Genomic DNA, 19,454 nt, shown 5'->3' with positions numbered 1-19,454 from the left:
GACACAAGACCTGACATGAAGTAGTGGCAGCACATGGCAATGGGTGGCCACAGCGGCCACCACATGCAACATCCTCCCCACCCCCCCACCCCCAGCTCCTGGAAGGCAATGGTGGCACCAGGTAGTGGGTGGTGGTGCTCCATCCCATCTGCACCTCCCCCCCTGTTCTTGATGGGCAATTCACCAAGGATGATGGGAAGGGTAGGCAGGCACAGAGCACCATTACCCACCAGCCCACACCACCACCACCTCCCGAGGAGAGTGCCACGGGGCCAGACACAGAGTGGGATGGCGGTGGCAGCACAGGACAGTGGGTGGCAGTGGCAACAACTGTGTGTAAGCTCCTCCCCCCCACTCCTGGGAGGCAGTGTCAGAGCAGGGTAGTGGACGATGGTGCTCTGTTCCCTCCCACCTCCCCCCCTCCCTGTCATTCTTGACAGGCAATTCACTAGTTTTATATAATTAGCTTAAGTGACCTAACAGTTGATTAAAATTGTAAAATTACTGGTTACAACCTGTTAGGAAGGATCGAGAAACTAAAGAGTCACACTGCACACATCTATATGTACTATTAATAAACAGTACGGTTACTGTGCAGTAAAATACTAGGCAGAAAGCCTTCCCAGGAACACGTCTACATGTGCTCCCTCTTGAGAGTGCTCTGCTGTGCCCCACTGCAGCAGCCAGCAGGAGCTTCAGGCTCCCTTGGGTGCTAGTCTGGGGGCTGGCAAAGGCCATGGGGCTGGTTTCAGTGGGCACAGGTCCAAAAGAGCTCTGCCAGATGCAGCAGCAGCTGTCTCCTGGCCCTGTGCACACCAGGAGGGACCTCATATGCCTGGGGCCATGAGAGAGCTGCCCCTGCAGTAGGCATAGCATTCTTGGCACCAGGCCCATTGGGACACACAACTGCCAGCAAGCCCCCTGCCCAGGAAGGAATTCCCATCCCCTGCCTGTTCCCCAGAGCAGCCAGCTCCACACCACACAGAGCTGCTCCAGGGGACAGGTAAGGGATGGATTCCCAGTCCCCACCCACTCTCCATAGCTGCCATCTCCACCCCAGGAGCTAGGACAGGGGGCAGAGAGCTCCCCAGTCCCAGTGCTGATCAGGTCCTAACTCCTGGAGGGAGCCGGGCAACTGAGCAGCACCAGAAAGGGGACAGAGAGCTCCCTGTCCCCTGTGCCCCCTGCTGCCTAGGCTGACTGGATGCAGTAGATTAGCTTACTACAAAGTAAAGCATCTCATGTAGACACACCCACTGTATATTAGAGATACCATTACTTGTTTTAGACCTATTGATATAGAAATGTAGGATTTTGAATGCATATGTTTTGGCTGAACCAGTGTCAAGTTTAGTATGATAGAAAGGTGTTAATTCCTTAAGATTGCCCAAGCTAAGCCTTCTTGATCATCAGAACCACCTTAAAAAGTAATGAGAATGTATGAACAACCTAGGGGGATTGGGAGTTATATAATACACCGTCTTCTGAGTCTACTGAACAGCTTGTCAAACAGGGTGCATTTTCCTGGATACTTGGATGTCCATAAAATAGTCAAAGAAAATAGATTAGTAAAATGGTAATGTTCCAAATGCAAGAAATAATGTCTGGGTTTATATGTGTTAGCCTGTGAAAGTTAAGACATGATGCTATGATAGTTAAGGCATAATGTATGCATGTCTGTTTTCAGAGGAACTTTGGATTTGTGTATTGTGGCATTTCTCCATTCTGTCAGTTGGCTGACCAGCCAGCCGACCATGAATAAAATCTATTTGGCTTATATTAACCATTGAACCTACAGCAGTGGGTTTGGAAGAAATATCTCTGGAAGTTGAAACAATATGATATGGCCTTCACTCCCGTTCAGCAGTGAAGCAAAACTATAAAAACAAACCAGAGGCTGGAAAACAAATCTTGTGATAAGGGTCCACAGGAGATCAATCTGTCTACCTTATCAAGAATGGTAAAAAGGGACTTGTTCTCTGTTTATAGATACAAATAGAAAGGGGAAATGGTTGTGACAGGGAAGGGTCCTTCAGTCTTCTAGACAAAAACATAAAAAGACCAAATAAATGGAAATTGAAGTTGGACAAGCTCAACCTTGAAATAAGATGTTATTTTCTAGTAACATGGATAGGGATACATTCAAAAGACTGAAGAGGTGATATGGTACATTCACCATTATTTTATTGTTTAAAACAAGGGTAGAGAGCTTGTAAAAAAATGTTTTAATCCAGGGTTGGGCAATTATTTGAGGTGGATGGTCACTTAGGGAGTTCTGGTGAGATGCCATGAGCTGGGTCAGCACCCCTCCCCCCTCACCAGCCTACGGCAGCTTACCAAATTCCCTGAATAGCTCTGCCTCATGGCCTGGCCCTACACTGTCACTGCCATGGAGATTGGCTGGGGACCCCTGCAGGCAGGACATGCTTGGCCAGCCAGATGGGATGGGGCTGTAGGCAGGTGGGGAGCTGTATCTGGGAGCAGGACAGGTGGGTGGGACTGGGGCCTCGGGGCTGTGACAGCATGAGGCAAGGGGTCAGGGCCCATGGCCCAGGGCAGAGCTTAGTCCTTAGGGTAAGATGATAGTATATTATGAAAGTAGATAGTTTTTCAGAAACTTGAGCAGAGTGGAATAGTATTCCATGCTATATGGCTTAGAAACCTCATGGGTGGAATGGGGTCTGGTACCAAGGCTAGGAACAGAAATTACACATAAACTGATATAAGTGATCAGAAACCAATCAAAACCTGTAACAGAACAGAAGTTCAGTGCATATAGACTTGTTTCAAAATGGCAAACCCCAGTTTAAGATAGGTCTGAATGGATGTAGTATTGGATTGAATCAGTTTAGGTTAGACCGGTTTATAGAACTTCTGTTCCAGATCCCTTCCTGATTCAAAATGAGGTCACAGTCCCCCAGCATCCCAGGATGCTTTGCGGCCTCCTGCTTACCACCACTTCAGAGAAGGTGGGCAAACCTCAGCCAGTGCTCCTCTGCTCCAGCCAAGCCATGCTGGTCCCACCCCTGGACTGTCACAGAGCTGAGGCAACAATGCCTCTACTCCCCAGCCCTGCATCCTTTCTGTACCTGTCAGCCCAGCAGGGCAACAGTGGGGAGGCAGGGGAACAGAGGTCCCAGTTCTAGATCTGGGCTCCCCTCTGAGCTAGGGAATGCCCAGCTGGAAGGGGACCCACATCACAAGAGGTTCTCCCATGCCACTGGGCTAGCTGTGCATCCCTGCCACCTGTGAATCTCTGACTCTGACACACAAGAAAGAGGGAAGAATGAAGTCTCCTTCCCTGATCTCAGCCCTCGAGGCTAGGGTCTTCCCAGTGGTGCTGAGGGGGCAAACCACAAAAGGGTTTCCCACATCCCTGCTGGGCCAGATCAGCTCCTTGCCCCACATGAGTTTCTGCCTTTGACCCTCTGGAGGAGGGGGGAGTGAAGCCCCATGACCTGGTCTTGGCACCCCTGAGGTAGGGTCTTTCCAGTTGTGGGGGCGGTTCTCCCACCCCTGTTTAGCCACCCCCCAGATTGGACTCGTCCCAATAGCATAGGGTGGGGCTCCACTCTATTGGGGAGGTCTCAGCCCAGGGCAGATGAGACAGGGAAAATCCTGCAGCACAGGGCTCCCCACAGCTGGGAGAACCCCATCTCAGGGTACACCTGAGACTGCAGTGGCAGGGGTCTTCATTCACCTGGGTAAGAGGCAGACACTCTCAGCTGGCAGGGCTGTGAAGCTTCCCAACCCAGTGGAGACACGATGAACTCACCTGTGGTGCAGGGCCCACCCCACTGGGAAGACCTTAGCCTGGAAGAGCTGAGATGGGGCAGGGGAATCCTCCCCATTTTGTGGGCTCTTCCCCCTGCTGGGAAGAGCCCCAGATGGGGATGGGGGAAATTCCTCCAGCCCAGATGACAGCCTGCCCCACCCCACAGTTGGGAAGCCTGAGCTTGTGGGGAGCCAAGACCAAGATTGGGGTCTTCATTCCTCCCTCCTCACTGTGGTTCAGAGGGAGAGACCTGCATTGAGCAGGACTGAGCAGCCCTCTCAGCCAGGCAATAAGGGTAACCCTCCCACAATTCAGGGCTCCCCCCAGCTGAGCAGACCATGGGTCAGGGTGCCAGGGGACAGTGAAGGTTTGGGGTAGTGTGTCAGGCAGCCAATGAGGGATGCTTGGCTGTGCTCGGGTACCTTTGGTAATGTCCAGCATGCTGAGAGGTGTGCAGAAGCACCCTTGACCTTCTGACCTGCACCAGTGCAGGTGTCTGCTTGTCTTCCCAAACTGAAGAATGAACACACATTCTCTTTATTAATGGTCCGGTGTACACCATTTTAGAGAAACCTACAAAATTGGATCAATTCCTCCTCAGGCTTTTTGACTATCTCTCTTTAGCCTAAATAATTATCTTTGTCCTTTGAGGCCTTAGAGATTATGAATCTTCAAAACTATATTAATTAGAAATAAAAAACCCACTATGTAACACATGCAAAAAGGAGGAAATAGTAATTTATTAGAAGCTATGAAGCATAGAAAGTTGATAAGAGAAGCTAAAGACAACAAGGGAAAATATGTGACTGGCAGGGCTAAGAACAAAAAGGAGATTTTTATTCATTTGTTGTTGTTGTTGTTGTTTTAATTTGTTAGAGTTCTGAGGTGTAGCACTCTTAAGGTTGCAAATATCAGAATTAAAATGGCCCATGCAACCTTTTTGGTTGTGTCTTGCATATGCATTATGATATTATGATACTATATTTAATTTTATGACCCCCCCCCCCCCTATTTTTCCCACTGGATAACTGCCTCTTGTCAGTACACAGGACAGACTGTATTCACAAGATAATCACTTAAACTTAATTCAGTATGTGTGGCCTTATGCATCTTTGAATGAAAACCAATGAGTCTATACATAGAATATAGGGTTATTAACTTCCTCACAGGCTTTTCCATAGTGCTATTATTGACACCTCTCACTTCTTTGGGGGATTTCTTCCTTACCCTGTTGCATCTGAATCAGAGAGCTTTTCCTCTACCAATTGACTAGAAAGGAAGCATTGTGGTCATCATTTGCCTAGTACACTGATATCTCTCAGATGTTTGCAGGAAAAAGTACCAGAAAAGTCCTACACAGCTTCAGATCCTCAGGATTGAGTATGCTTACCTGCTCTGATGGCATGCCATAGGAGCAGTTCAAGCAGCCTATAGGAGCGATGTGTGAATTTAATCGACTTAGTGCAAAATGATACATTTGAAAGACTAAGCAGATGATATGGTACGTTCACCATTATTTGACTGTTTAGAATTTAACTCAACAGAATTTTACAAATACCAAAAAGGGGCAGCATAAAATGCATATCTCTGACTACAGATTTCAACTAACAAAATTTCAAACCCAGCTCCAAAGTGTGGATGTGCTAGATCTTCTTCAAAAAAAAAAATGCATGGAAGTTTTAATATAGGCAAAACAACTTATATTACTCTACACACATTCTAGGAAATGATTGAATTGTTTTAGCTGACTCTTCTAAAAATTAGTGAGCATGGAACATTTTAGCCTGTGCTGTTGACGTTTGGCAAAGTTAGTAACTGAATACCACGTCTAATAATGGAAAGTGTTAGATAGTCTCAAATAGAGGCAGAGTTACTTGTTCTTCCTATTGTGATGCTTCATTTTGGAAGCTTTTATGGTTTTTTTAAATAAATAAATGGACTCAGCAATTTCAAGATGTCACCACACCACAATGACTATACAAATGTAGATAGTTAACAAGGTTAAGGTTTTAAGTGTAGAGACCTCAGTCTGCCCAGTTACCAAATAAAATGTACTCAAAAATCCATACCATAATATGGAAATGTATTTTCTAAGATACTGAAACAAAAAGAATTTAAAAACATGTAAAATACTTTGAAATTTAAATTAGGTGTTTATGCAGAACAAACTTAATAACAACTTATCAACATAAAATTTTACGAGAGAGTATATCAATTAAATAATTTATTCTGTTAAGAAAACCTTTTTTGAAAGGTGAGAAAAAATTGGCTCTGTTATTCAGTTCTGATCTGTAAACAATAATGGTTTTCTTTTTTTCCTGATTTTCACAAAATACTAATGGAAAAAAGAAGAGATTGGCAAAGACAGAAAGAACTACAGACTTGTGTTCATATTTTCAGGATAACTGGTTAGTCATGTGTGAATACTTTGAGTTGGCAAACTTACTGTGCTATCTGCTCTTCTACATTCTGGCTTACAACCTCTGGATGGTCTGATCAGACCCCACTCCTTAACTGGTCTTTCTCAGCTGGTCACAGTTGGATGGACTGTCTCATCTCTTCTGCTGGTGTTATATAGCTCAGTCAGTCTCAGAATTAGAGGAGAAGTGAGAAAGATAAGACTGAGAAACATAGTGGGAGAAGGAAAGTAAAAAGGCAAGGTCTCACATGTCTGAGTCTGGGGTTCTTGCTAATGTAGTACGCTCACCATTTGGTTGGCATTGTGACCCTGTGGGGGTAAGTAATGAAATCTCTCTCCCTCAGGCTCTCCTGCCATGCCTTGATGTAATGGAAAAATAAGAAGTTAATTCCCCAAAGAGGGAGGGTGTAGTAAATCACCCCAGAAGCAGGATAAAAGTAAATTGGTTTATTAGTAAATTCCCAGCAGGTTGTGGATAACCTCGTCTGTTTCATAGTTTCATAGTAGCTAGGGTCAGGAGGGACCTGAACAGATCATCTAGCCTGACCCCCTGCCACAGGCAGGAATGAATGCTGGGTTCACAAGACCCCAGACAGGTGATTGTCTAACCTCCTCTTGAATTTTCCCAAGGTAGTGGCGAGGACCACTTCCCTGGGAAGTTGGTTCCAGATTTTGGCCACCCTAACTGTAAAATATTGCCTTCTGATCTCTAACCTAAACCTATTCTCCATCAGCTTATTACCATTATTCCTCGTCACCCCAGATGGTGCTGGGGAGAAAAGAGCTCTGCCTATTTGCTGTTGATCCCCCCTGATGAGTTTGCAGGCAGCCACCAGGTCCCCCCTCAGCTTCCTCTTACTGAAGCTGAACAGGTTCAGGTCCTTCAGTCTCTCCTCTAGGGCCTGTCCTGCTGCCCTCTCATCAAGCAGGTGGCCCTCCTCTGAACCCTCTCCAGGCTGGCCACATCCCTTTTGAAGTGCAGTGCCCAGTACTGGATGCAGTACTCCGAATGAGGCCTGACCAAAGTCGCATAGAGGGCGAGTATCACCTTTCTGGACTGGCTTGAGATGCACCTTTGGATGCATGACAAGGTATGGCTGGCCTTGCTGGCTGCAGTCTGGCATTGGTGGCTCATGTTCATCTTGGAGTCAATAATGACTCCAAGATCTCTTTCCGCCTCTGTGTTTTCAAGAAGAGAACTCCCCAGCCTGTATGTATGCTGTGGATTCCTTCTCCCAAGGTGCAGCACCCTGCATTTGTCAACGTTGAACCCCATCCTATTCTTGTCTGCTCACTTTTGTAGTCTGTCTAAATCTAGTTGCAGCTTCTCTCTCCCGTCAAGTGTGTCCACCTCGCCCCACATCTTAGTGTCATCAGCAAACTTGGACAGCGTGCTTTCCACCCCCTCATCCAAGTCGCTGATGAAGATGTTAAACAGTGCAGGCCTGGGAACCGAGCCCTGGGGTACCCCACTGCTCACATCTCACCAGGTTGAGTACAACCTGTCCACCACTACTCTCTGGGTGTGCCCCATCAGCCAATGTTTTACCCATCCAACTGTGCAGGCATCAATGCCGCAGTCACTTAATTTATTGATGAGGATGAGGTTAGAGACACTGTCAAAGGCCTTCTTAAAGTCTAGAAAGACTATGTCCACAGCGACACCATCATCCAAGGATTTAGTTACTTGGTCGTAAAAGGCAATCAGGGTGGTCTGGCAGGACCTGCCTTTGATGAACCCATGCTGTTTGCCCCTGAGCATGATCTCCACTGCAGGCCCCCCACAGATGTGCTCCTTGATGATCCTCTCCAAGAGCTTCCCTAGCACCGAGGTGAGGCTTACAGGCCTATAATTACTTGGGTCCTCCCTCCTCCCCTTCTTAAAAATAGGGACCACATTAGCCAGTTTCCAATCCCCTCACAGTTCTCACAGTGCACAGTCTTCCTTTGCCCTATGCCACCATGCAACCCACTCCCTTGAGCCTGTCAACTCGCCTCCAGTCTGTCTCTCCTTCTCTCGCAGGTATCAGTGGATTCTTTCTCCATGGGACCTTCTCTCTGCCTGAGGATCAACCTGGTAAGTATCTCCCCTCTCTCTCTCACCTCTTTGTTTTGCCAGTCGCCATGGTTACCTTCACCTGGTCATCCAGTCTTATCAGTGATCCATTCCAGCACTGGGTTTGCAGCTCCTGGCTTTTCCTGCTGACTCTCTTCATGCCATGCCCCAGGGGACAAAGAATAGCCCCTGCCATGGACTTTAATAGCCTCTCGCTCTTAATCAGATAAAATTCACCCCTGGTGCGATTCCTCTCCCCAGCTGTGCCTACTAAGTAATTATCCTTCCCCTGTCCCTGACCCGACTCTCCCCCACACCCGCAACTTTGTAGCACCAAAAGAACAGGGATGTCCCTTCCCCTGTTACAAGTTTATAAAATAATTCAATTATCCTCAAGGCATATACATAAAGATCAGAATCTTCGGAGTAAAGAAAAGTACTCTCTCACCCATAAGAATCATTCAGTCATTCATTCCGTGTACCAAATCTCCTTTTTAAAGAACCACCAAGGCGGGGTCACTGTCATCCTCCCATTAGTTTGTTAACCAATAGGTCATAACTCCTGCTAAACCAAGCCCACTCTTCTCTTGTTTACCAGTCATGATCTCAACATGGATTTGGGATAATATCAGTAAATCCTTTTTAGTTAATTCAGTTTCTTTCTCTTTCTTTTGAACTGTTCTTGTCAGCATTTATTGTTGTGGATAACTGGAATATTTTATAAACTCTTGTTCTATTTCCTACAATAGATGCAGATCTGACAGCCTGCACATTGTCATACAAAAGAGTTCTCTTTGGTCTCTTTTTTAAATTGTGTGGGAGGAAGTTCTGCATCAGAGCAAAGGCATGTTGTTTAATATAAGAAATACTTCAGGTTGTTGAAACAGAAGCTTTAGATGTATACATTAAGCTAGATCTCTGTTCTGTTGGTACAGTAAATAAATATCATTTCAATATTCCTCCCCACTGCCTCCCATTCAGGAAGGGCTATATTTATTTTTTTATTAATTTGTGCCCCTAGATCTACTGTTTTCAATGGAAATGAGAAAGTAACTGTAACTAATTACTGAAGCTAGATTTGTCATCATTAGTAATCTTTCAATATGAGGATAACATTCTTTCACTACATATAGAAGTCATCAGTGAGTCTGTAGAAGACTGAGAAAGCCCATCCAAGATCACATGTTCAACTGCAGTTGTTGCAAATAGCTCTAGAGGGAAGGAGTAGATCCTGGTGATGTTGGATCACAGCTCTTTCCCTTCATCTCTCCTATCTATCTGCCTTCATAGTGAGGTTAGTTTGCTAGAAATGACCAACGCCATGTCACACATCATGGTGCTATTGGGAATGATTCAATGCTTGAGTCTCTCAGGTATTGATGTTAATATTGCATTTATTCAGATTGGCCTTTAAGGAATCCATAAATCTCTTCTTTTGCCCACCTCTAGACCAATGACCATTGGTGAGTTGTGAATATGGGACCTGTTTTGAGAGCTACTTGTCAGGCATCCATATGATGTTCTATCCAGCAGAGCTGGTACAGTATAAATGTAGCTTCAGTGCTGGTGGTGTTTGCTTGAGCCAGAACACTAGTGATTGTCCTTCTGTGCTTCCAACTGATATGGAGGATTTATTTTCACACCTATAGAACATGGTAGGAATGAGAACAGCTTGACTGATAAGAAGTCTGGTTTGAGTCCTGTTGTCATCGTCATCATCAAAGACATAGTCATTGAAGGCATTGGCAGAATTTATTCAGTGTTAGATATCATCATCTGTGTTTACTTTTTGGAAAAGGTGGCTACACAAGTAAGGGAAATGCTCAACATTTTCCAAATATTGCCCTCTAATTGTAATATGTGGAGGAGTAGCTGGTTGGTTCAGGGTGGGTTGGTAAAGTATCTTGGTTTTCATGAAGTTGCCAGTGAGTCCAACCATTTCTTATATTTCACAGAATCAAAAATGACCTGGAGCTCTTCAAATGAGTGGCCACACATGACACTATTGACAGCATATTGAGGATCAGTAATGGAAGAATGTAACCATTTGGATGTTACATAGTATTCCTTGGATTTGGAATAATATGTAATACATTTGATGGTAAAGAGACTCTGAGTGAGGCCTCCAGATGGAAGTCTATCAGCAATGAGATGTGGAATAGCTGCAATATAGATGGAAAAGAGTGGTGGTGGATGGGTCATTTTCTACCTGGAGCAATGTGAGCAGTGGGGTTCCCCAGGGCTTGGTCCTTGCACCCGCACTGTTCAACATCTTCATCAGCTACTTGGACGAAGGGGTGAAAAGCATCTTGTTCAAATTTGTGGATGAGACTAAAATGTGGGGAGAACTGGGCATGCTAGAAGAGAGGGGTAGGCTACAACTAGATCTGGACAGGTTACAGAGGTGGGCAGATGAGAATAGGATGGGTTTCAATACTGACAAGTGCAAGGTACTGCACCTGGGGAGGAAGAACCAGCAGCATACCTACAGGCTGGGGAACTCCCTTCTTGTCAGCACAGAGGCAGAAAAGGATCTTGGAGTCACTATTGATTCCAAGATGAACATGGGCTGCCAATGTGGGGATGCAGTCAGGAAGGCTAACTGCACCTTGTCATGCATCCACAGATGCATCATGAGCAGGTCCAAGGAGGTGATCCTCCCCCTCTATGCAACACTGATCAGGCTTCAGTTGCAGTACTGTGTCCAGTTCTGGGTGCCACACTTCAGGAGGGATGTGGACAGCATCGAGAGGGTCCAGAGGAAGACCACTCACATGATCAGGGGGCAGCAGGGTAGGCCCTACAAGGAGAGGCTGGACCTGAACCTGTTCAGCCTGCACAAGAGAAGGCTGAGAGGGGATCTGGTGGCCATCTATAAACTTGCGAAGAGGGACCAGCAAGCAATGGGAGAGTTCCTGTTCCCCCAAGCACTACCGGGAGAAACAAAGAATAATGGCCATAAGTTGACTGAGAGTAGATTCAAGCTAGACATCAGGAGGCACTACTTCACAGTCAGGGTGGCTAGGGGCTGAAACCAACTTCCAAGGGAAGTGGTGCACATTCCTACCCTGGGGGTCTTCAAAAGGAGGCTAGACAATCACCTAGCCAGGGTCATTTGACCCCAGCATTCTTTCCTTCCTATAGCATGGGGTCGGACTTGATGATCTGATTAGGTCCCTTCCGACCCTACTAACTATGAAACTATGAAACTATGAGTGTTGGTGCAATCATTGACTCCACTTCTAATAGTGAAGGGGTCTGTTTCCAATCTGTTGCTTAGGACAGTTGCTTTCATGCTGTCATGAAGGAATCTGATAACAGTAACAAATTTTGGTAGACATCCAAATCTCATCAAAATCTCTCATAGGGTCTCTCTAGTGTTTGAATCAGAAGCCTTAGTCGGATCAATGAATACCATTTAAATATCTCAATGTTGCTCATGGTACTTCTCCTGTAGCTGTCTAGCAACAAATATCAAATCTATTATATCTCAGAGTGGTCTAAAACCACTTTGCAACTGAAGCAGAATGTCCTGTGCAAGGAAAGTGAGTCTATTAAGATATGGACAAAGATCTTCCCAGCTATAGCTAGGAGTGCAATACCATAATAATTGCTGCAGTCTGATATATCTCCTTTCTGGAATATGGTAACTATTATGGCATTTCTTAAGTTACTGAGAATCTGTTCATGTTTCCAAATTTTCATAATAATGACATGTAGCTGATAAGAGAGCTTTTTTCCGCCTTGCTTATAAATGTCAGCTGGTAATCCATCAGGATCACATGCTTCTTATTCTTCATCTACTGAATGGATTTCAAGGCCTCTTGATAAATTGGTGAATCTGTAAGTTGGTCCTTAATGTGATGTTATTGAATGGCTTCATGGTATTGTCTTTGATATTAGAGTCTCAATTAAGGAGTGTTTGAAAGTGCTCTTTCTACCACACAATTATGGTGGAGCTGTCTGTAAGGAGTGTTGGTCCATCCTTGTATGGGCGACTGGTGCTGCCTTAGGGAGGATACATGCCCCCGCAGTGACCATTTAGCAACCAGGGGGGGTCCCCCATGGCTGATCATTCTGGTTTGAGAGATGTCCCCCCACAGCCAATCATGCCAACCGGGGGGGTTCCCCATGGCTGATTGCGCTGACTAAGGGGAGTCCCTCATGGCAAAACCAACCAGTGAGTAGCCATGCTGCTCCCAAAAGTGGCTGTGGCACTTCTAGAAGTGGCCACATGGCTTCCAGAAGTGGCCATAGCCTACTTTCAGTGCTTGCACTCCCCAGCCGGTGCTCACAGGGGGGGCACCAGTGCTCCCACCTGCCCCCCTCCCCCCCCGCCCATCACCTGAGAGGGGAGTGTGGCCTGACAGGGGTGCATCGGCACTCTCAGGGGTTTCACATGCACCCCCATGCACCCCCTACACTTTGCCACTGCATCCTTGGACCTCAGAGGAATGGCGCCTTATATGCTTGGCCGGTATATATCTTTGGTTGTGCTGAAAAATTACTCATGCTGTGACTGTCAGCAAACTTTGGTGTCTCTTTTGCTTTGTTCTCCCACCATTTGTTCTCTCAATCTCAAATTTTCTTCTGGGTCTCAGCATTAATGCAGTAAGAAGCACCTTGCTTCTGTTAGGAGTTGATGTCATTCTACCAAGCTTTGAAGGCTCTCCTTTTTCTGTCAATGAGAGCTTGCATTTCCTATAATTTCCGTAGAATCAGTCCTAGCATTTCTTTGTGGAGAAGCCTAGAGATTCTATACATGCCTCATGGATTCCTTCCTTGAGGCTCTCCCAATGATTAATGCTATCAAGGTCATAAAGGAGGTTGGTGAGTTTCTCACTGAGGCACTTGTTTTCAGCAGGGTCTTTCAAGCACTTAGTATTGAACTTCCTTGACTGCTTTTTTGGTTTGTGTCATTTTAGGGTGATATGAACAGACATAATGGAACTTATAAGACAATAAGCCATCCAACAGTTATCCATCTTGGTTATAGCTCTGATAAAAAGGATATCAATGTAGTCAATCACATGCCTGTGTTTTGAGCAGGGGTGAATCCATGAAGTCTTCCATTTGTTGCTTTGGCAAAATAAGTTTGTGAGTGTGTTCAGGTTCTGAACACTTGCTTGGGAGAATTTCATTTCCATAGCTCAAGAGTACCTTCCCTAGCACTGAAATCACCAAGAAGAATTATCTGATCTTCTTCAAGGACACATGATATAACTTAGTGGAGTTTAGAATAGAATTATCCTTTTCTTTCTTCATCTGTGTTAAGGGTCAGGGCATACGTACTAATGGCTGTTACATGTTGTCTGTTGGTCAGTTGAAGAAAAAGGGTCATATAACACTCATTTATATCAACTAGACATTTCAGCATCTAGGTAATAACCCTGGTCGGGATAGAAAATCTAATGCCATGGATGTTCCATTCTTTTTTGGCTTTTCCTTTCCAAAAAAAAGTGTAGCCACCAACATCCTGTGTGTACTGCCCTTCTTCTGAATACCTGGTCTCACTAAGTGCAACAATGTCAATATCAAATTGTGCAGGTTCTCTTGCCATGAGTGCTGTTCTTTGCTCCAGTAGGTCACTGTTAGGGTTTTCCATCAGGGTCCAGATGTTCCACGTTGCATACTCCATTACTTGATTTGAACCAAAGATAAAGTGATCCCACTGGATGCAGTTTGCCAGTTTCTGGCCCTCTCCCAATATAGGATAACTAGATTGGATCCTAAATAGGGCTGCTCAGTTATGATTTCAGCTGCAAATTGCACTTCCCTAACCTTTTTTAAGTATAAAATGAGCTTCATACTTCCGTCACCTCCATGTAGATCCATAACTAGGGGCTTCCAGTAATCAATAGCACCTGCTCCCCTCACTACTTGCCCATTGTCATAGGATTTGCTACTGAAGGACAACACCTGCACATCTTCTTTTAATGTGGGGATGTTATTGTGCACCGGCAACCACATGATACCTTGTCATATGATGATGCCTATCTAATAGCAAAGAAAACCTAGATGACTGCAGATTTTTATTCCACTGCAGCCTTTAGCCACCTTTGTGGCCATTGTGAAGCATTCTTTCTTCATTCACCTGTTTTGTTAAAGAGGACTAATCTTATTATTTTTTAATTGCTATTAGTCTGGAAACCTTGCTCTTAACCTTGCCACTGTGAGTTACCCTAGCAGGAATACAAAACATCAGGTGGCATCACTTTCCTCTTCACCAGGTCAAGGTGTCAATCCTTGGGAAAAATGAATTCACAAGTTCACTTTATTAAGTTCTATTTCAAACCCTATATTCTGGCATGTACTTATTTAAGTTAGTGCTGTATATGGGGCTGATAAAGGTTAGGGAGATGTGATGATGGCTGCCAGGTGAGGAGGTTAGTATAGCTATTGAGTAGGTATTCTTAAAACTGGTGGATGGGGAAAGTTGTGAAGCATGGGGCATACACATCTTCCCTTTCTTAGGGCTGTATAGTGCTTAGCTACAGAGGGCAGGAAACTAAGCTTTAAGAGGATACCTCTTATAGTAGAATTTCCCCCACCTAGTTGCTGAGCATTGTGAGAATGAAAAATGAAGAACCTTATTGAACTTCAGGAGGGACATCTAGCCAGTGGCCCACAGAACACCTGTGTCTCTCAAGACTAATTAATGACCCTCAAGAAGGCCAAGCAAATTATAGAGAAAACTTTTATTTGATTACAAATTGAAAATGTTTCCTAATCTATGTCATGTAATCTTTAACCTTAAGATTTTGAATCCTACTTAAGGGTGGGAAGCAATGTTAATCCAGATTTACCAGGGACCTTTACATGTCATGATAATTCTCAAAAAATATTGTGAATATTGTTTTTGTTTGTTGGGGGGGGGGGGGCTTTACTTTTTTGGATTAACGTATTCAGCCCTTAGGCTGATGGAATTGGACGTTACTAATCTGTAGGGACAACGTTTCCACAATTTGTTTTTGGAATACTTTCTTAAAATCTAATTGGACAGTGTTTCTTACTGTCAGAATCCATTTTCACTATTTTATTTTTATGTTAATGCTATTTTTATTCCCCTGGTACCATCCAAAATATTTATCACATTTCTTGATGTTTACGCTTTTCAAATAATTGTAGACCAGTGGTGCTCAACCTCCAGGTTATAGGCTGGATGCAGCCCTTAGAGCCATGTCATCAGACCTATGGTGCTACCACTGGGCCCAGAAATTTGGCAGCTGTGGAGTGGTGAAAGCATTAATTGCCACATGGTAAGAACCCACAAGGTATGGATAATGTGGCCCTGTGTGGATAATGTGACTAGCTAGAAAACAGTGGCAAGCAGTTGGTTGCTCTATGGCTGGATCCAGGCTTTCAGGATTGGGCTGATGCATGGCCTGACCCAGACACATGGGGCGTGTCCACACATGCAAGCACATGCACTTGCAGCAGCTCAAATAGAAGGGGTGCAAATTTGAGCCAGGGCTTTTTGCTTCAGTGCACATGCTCGGACATACACTTTGGTGTGGAGCAAATTGTGCCACTCGGGACAAAATAACCCTGCCTGGCTCCTCCCAGATCTGAAGCCAGGGCGAGCTAGAGCCTGGGGCCAGCACCTGTTCTGTCCCCACCAATATAAAAAACTGCCCTGTCCTGGCCCCAGCTGTATAAAAAGCTACCCTGGCAAGTAGCTCAGGGGTACTAGCTCTCAGGAGCTTCTGGGTCCCGGTCAATTTGTACCTGGGGATACTACCCCTTGTGCAGCTGGACTGCTGAAACAGCCCTGAGAGTTCCCTGTACCCTTTACCCACTGCAGCAGTCTAGCAATGAGGTCTGCTGCCTGGCTGCAACCTGCTGTGCACCTGCCAGACCCAGATGGGGACTGCACAGCCAGTAGAGGCATCTGCCCCTCAGGGCCAGCTGCTAGTGCACTGTGGTTGCAGGGTTGGCCTTGTGTGGCACTACTGCCATGTGCCCCCTGCCCAGCCATCTGGGCAGCTATCAGCTGGAAGGTGAACTGTCAAAGCATGTCCTCCTGACCCCATTTGGTCAGGAGGTCAGCCACAGCCAGATGAGTCCAAGGTGCCAGGTCTGAGCAGGCAGTGTCCTGCCACTTGTCTCCCTAGCAGGAATTCTGGTGCTCCCTATTGGAAAACTGAAAAATCCCTGATAAAAAAATCCCAAAGTCACTCTGTAAAATACCCCCAAATCCATGTTCCTCCACAAGTAAAACAAAAGACCAATATAAAGAGAGAGAGTGAAACAGAGATAATGATCAGTTGGACAATGTTTTATTGATATATCTTACCGTGTTAAAGCAAGTCTTTTATCATAATAATAAAGTGAACTCTAAATACATGTTTCATGAATTCATGAATACATATTTTGCTGCCCTCCCACAGGGTTATAGCCCCCACACAAGGGGTTCAGCCCCCACACAAGCGGTATGGTCCCCCAGGGGGATACTACCCCCCTGCAAGGCCCACATGCCCCACCCCAGCCCCCCGATTGCTGCCTCACCTGTCCCCATCCCCCACCAGCTGCTGCAGCCCCTCCAATGGCTGCCCCACCCAGCCTCACCCCCCAACTTGCACCCCCAGGCCCCCATGGCTACCTCCACAACCCCAGGCACCTCATTTAAAAAAAAACCCAGAGAAAAACCAGAAAAAAATCCAATGCTTACCTTAGAAGTTGGGTGGGGGCCTCCAGGGCCTCCTGGCAGAGCCCCCTGGGCAGTACAGGACAGTGGGTGGGGCAGCAGGGCCCAGGCTGGGGCTGCTGGGGCTGTCACCCTGCCCTTCACTGTGCAGGCGGGGCCCCAGTCAGCACCTCCAGCTGCCAGTAAGTGCCAGGTGGGGTTGTTTGTTTTTTAAAAGTATGGGGGGGGCAGGGATCAGGAGCCTTGGGGGGATGGGGCTGGCCAGGGCAGGGGTCAGGGGCCGCTGGGGGGCTGATGGAGGGAGGGGCCGGCCAGGGCAGGGGCTGGGGCCTCGGTGGGGCTGGTGGGGGGGAGGGGCTGGCCAGGGCTGGGGTTTGGGAGGGCTGGGCGATTGGGTGGGGTCATTGGGGGTCCTCCCCATAATCTCCTACCCCCTCCTCCAGCCCCCACCAATCCCTTACTCACCAGCACCGGTGCCCTGGTGCTGAAACATGAGGCCTGGTCCACCGTGTGTTTCAGCACCAGGGTGAGGGGCCAACCATAGAGAGGCTCTGGCTCTGCTCCGCTGGTGCCCTGCTCCACTTCTTTAAACTTTGATTTTTTTAGACCCCTGGATATCCAGGGGTCTAATTTTCTCCCCGCACTGCAAACTTGCAGCACAGGGAACATTTTTTTGGTTCCCGCACGTGCCTGTTGACCCACCTCAAAGAGGTTTGAGGCAGGGCAAGAGGCATGTGCACACTCGTCTGGACATGCCCATGGGATTGGGCAGGTGGACCAAACCCACATGCTGACCCTATGCAGGATCCAGACCATAGACTATGCCTTATTCATCTGGCCCACAAGATACGTTCATTTTGCTCTTTTCTTCCTACAGTTTTTGTACAACATTCCCAAAAATGTAAAGCCTTTGTAAGTACTCAACATTACTTAGTCAGTCCCTTAGATCCATGTCCATCCCCATTTCTCACACATACCTTCCCTGAACTGCCTTCAATTTGACTAATATCATGTTAGTAACGGAGTTCCAAAATATATTCATACAGTATTCCACAACATGCAGTTTACACTGATTTTTATCATTGCTCATGCTTAATACAAACCACTTACTGCAACTTAAAGAAATAGAAGGTCAAAGAAAAGACTGCAATAAAGTGGTTTATGTACTGAGGATGATGGAATGATTAGAACAAAGGATGCAATATATTTACTTAGCACGTTTTCAGGTAATATGATTGCAAAATCAATCTGACCTTTATTATAATGCATCTAGGAAATAATTACAAGGAATCAAAAGAGCAAGAATGTATGTCTTACCTTGCCTATGGAATTGACCAAAGAAATGTGTCTACAGTAAAAATGTAAGAAATGCAAAATTTAGAAAGGCAACCCCTAAGTAAATTTTGCCTTTCCAGCATCTATAGTAGTTACAATAATTTAGTTGATTTCAATGGAGCTACATTAATGACCACCTGTCCCAAAATGTCTATTTTAATATCCCTGAAATGCAGCTATCTTATGGTATACAGAAATAAGCAAGAAACGCACAACAGTAACAGGTGGGAGTTGGATACCAAGGCTAGGGACAGAAATTACACATAAGCTGGTGTAAGTGAGCAGAAGCCAGGTCAAATCTGTAACACAACAGACGTTCAGTGCATGTAAACCACTTTCAAATGACCCAAACCAGCTTAAAATAAACCTGGATGGATACAGTTTCTGACTTAACTGATTTTGTTTAAATTGCTTTACTGAACTTCTGTCCCAGATCCAAGACAAGAGGGTTGTATAAACCTCTCTAGAAGTTGATGATTAGAAAGAATATGTTTTGGCTGAGGACACAGAACCTGTAATTGAACCAAATAAGAAATGTAAGGCAATGAGAAGCACATTTATCTACATGCTTTGCTTTGGGAATATTGGGCAGAAATTATTAAAGAAAGCTATAATTTAGAGACAGTAGCAGAGCTATGTGACACATAGGACTGATTGATTCTCCCTCAAACCAAGGAACAGCTATATAGTCTGGAGGCTTTTGTAGCCCAATGGTCTCCTCTTACAAGATAGTCTCAAAATGGGACACAGCTGTGCTTCCTCCATTCCAATCCATGCTCCCTTCCCTAGAACTCTTTCTTTGTATGCAGAAGAAAGAGGAGTGGGGGGGGAGGTCTAACAGAGCCAAGGTTTGTGCTGTACAAGGGTGCACTTTTCTTCTGTAGTCCTTTGAAATGTAGTACAGCTATTTTTACTACTACTAACACACCATTGGATCTTGAATCATTCTTAGAGGTCTCAAATATTTAGAAACCTTGGCATTGTATAGAAAGCCCCACAGCTTTTTAAAGCTATGATTGTAAGTTGCAAGTCTCATTCTTACACGATACTCTCTAGCATAATGCAAATGTAATACCACACTTTTTTTTAAATTTCCTCTCACACTCTCTCTCCATCCCAAATCAGTGAGCACACCTGTTACCCACTTAGTGAACTTGGTTGCTAATCTCCAGGAATTTTCATTCCTAAAAATTAAAACCCATAAAGCAAAGCTGAGCAGACA

Source organism: Alligator mississippiensis, chromosome 2, assembly GCF_030867095.1.
Source record: "Alligator mississippiensis isolate rAllMis1 chromosome 2, rAllMis1, whole genome shotgun sequence".
Taxonomy (NCBI): domain Eukaryota; kingdom Metazoa; phylum Chordata; order Crocodylia; family Alligatoridae; genus Alligator; species Alligator mississippiensis.
This window is presented reverse-complemented; position numbering follows the sequence as displayed.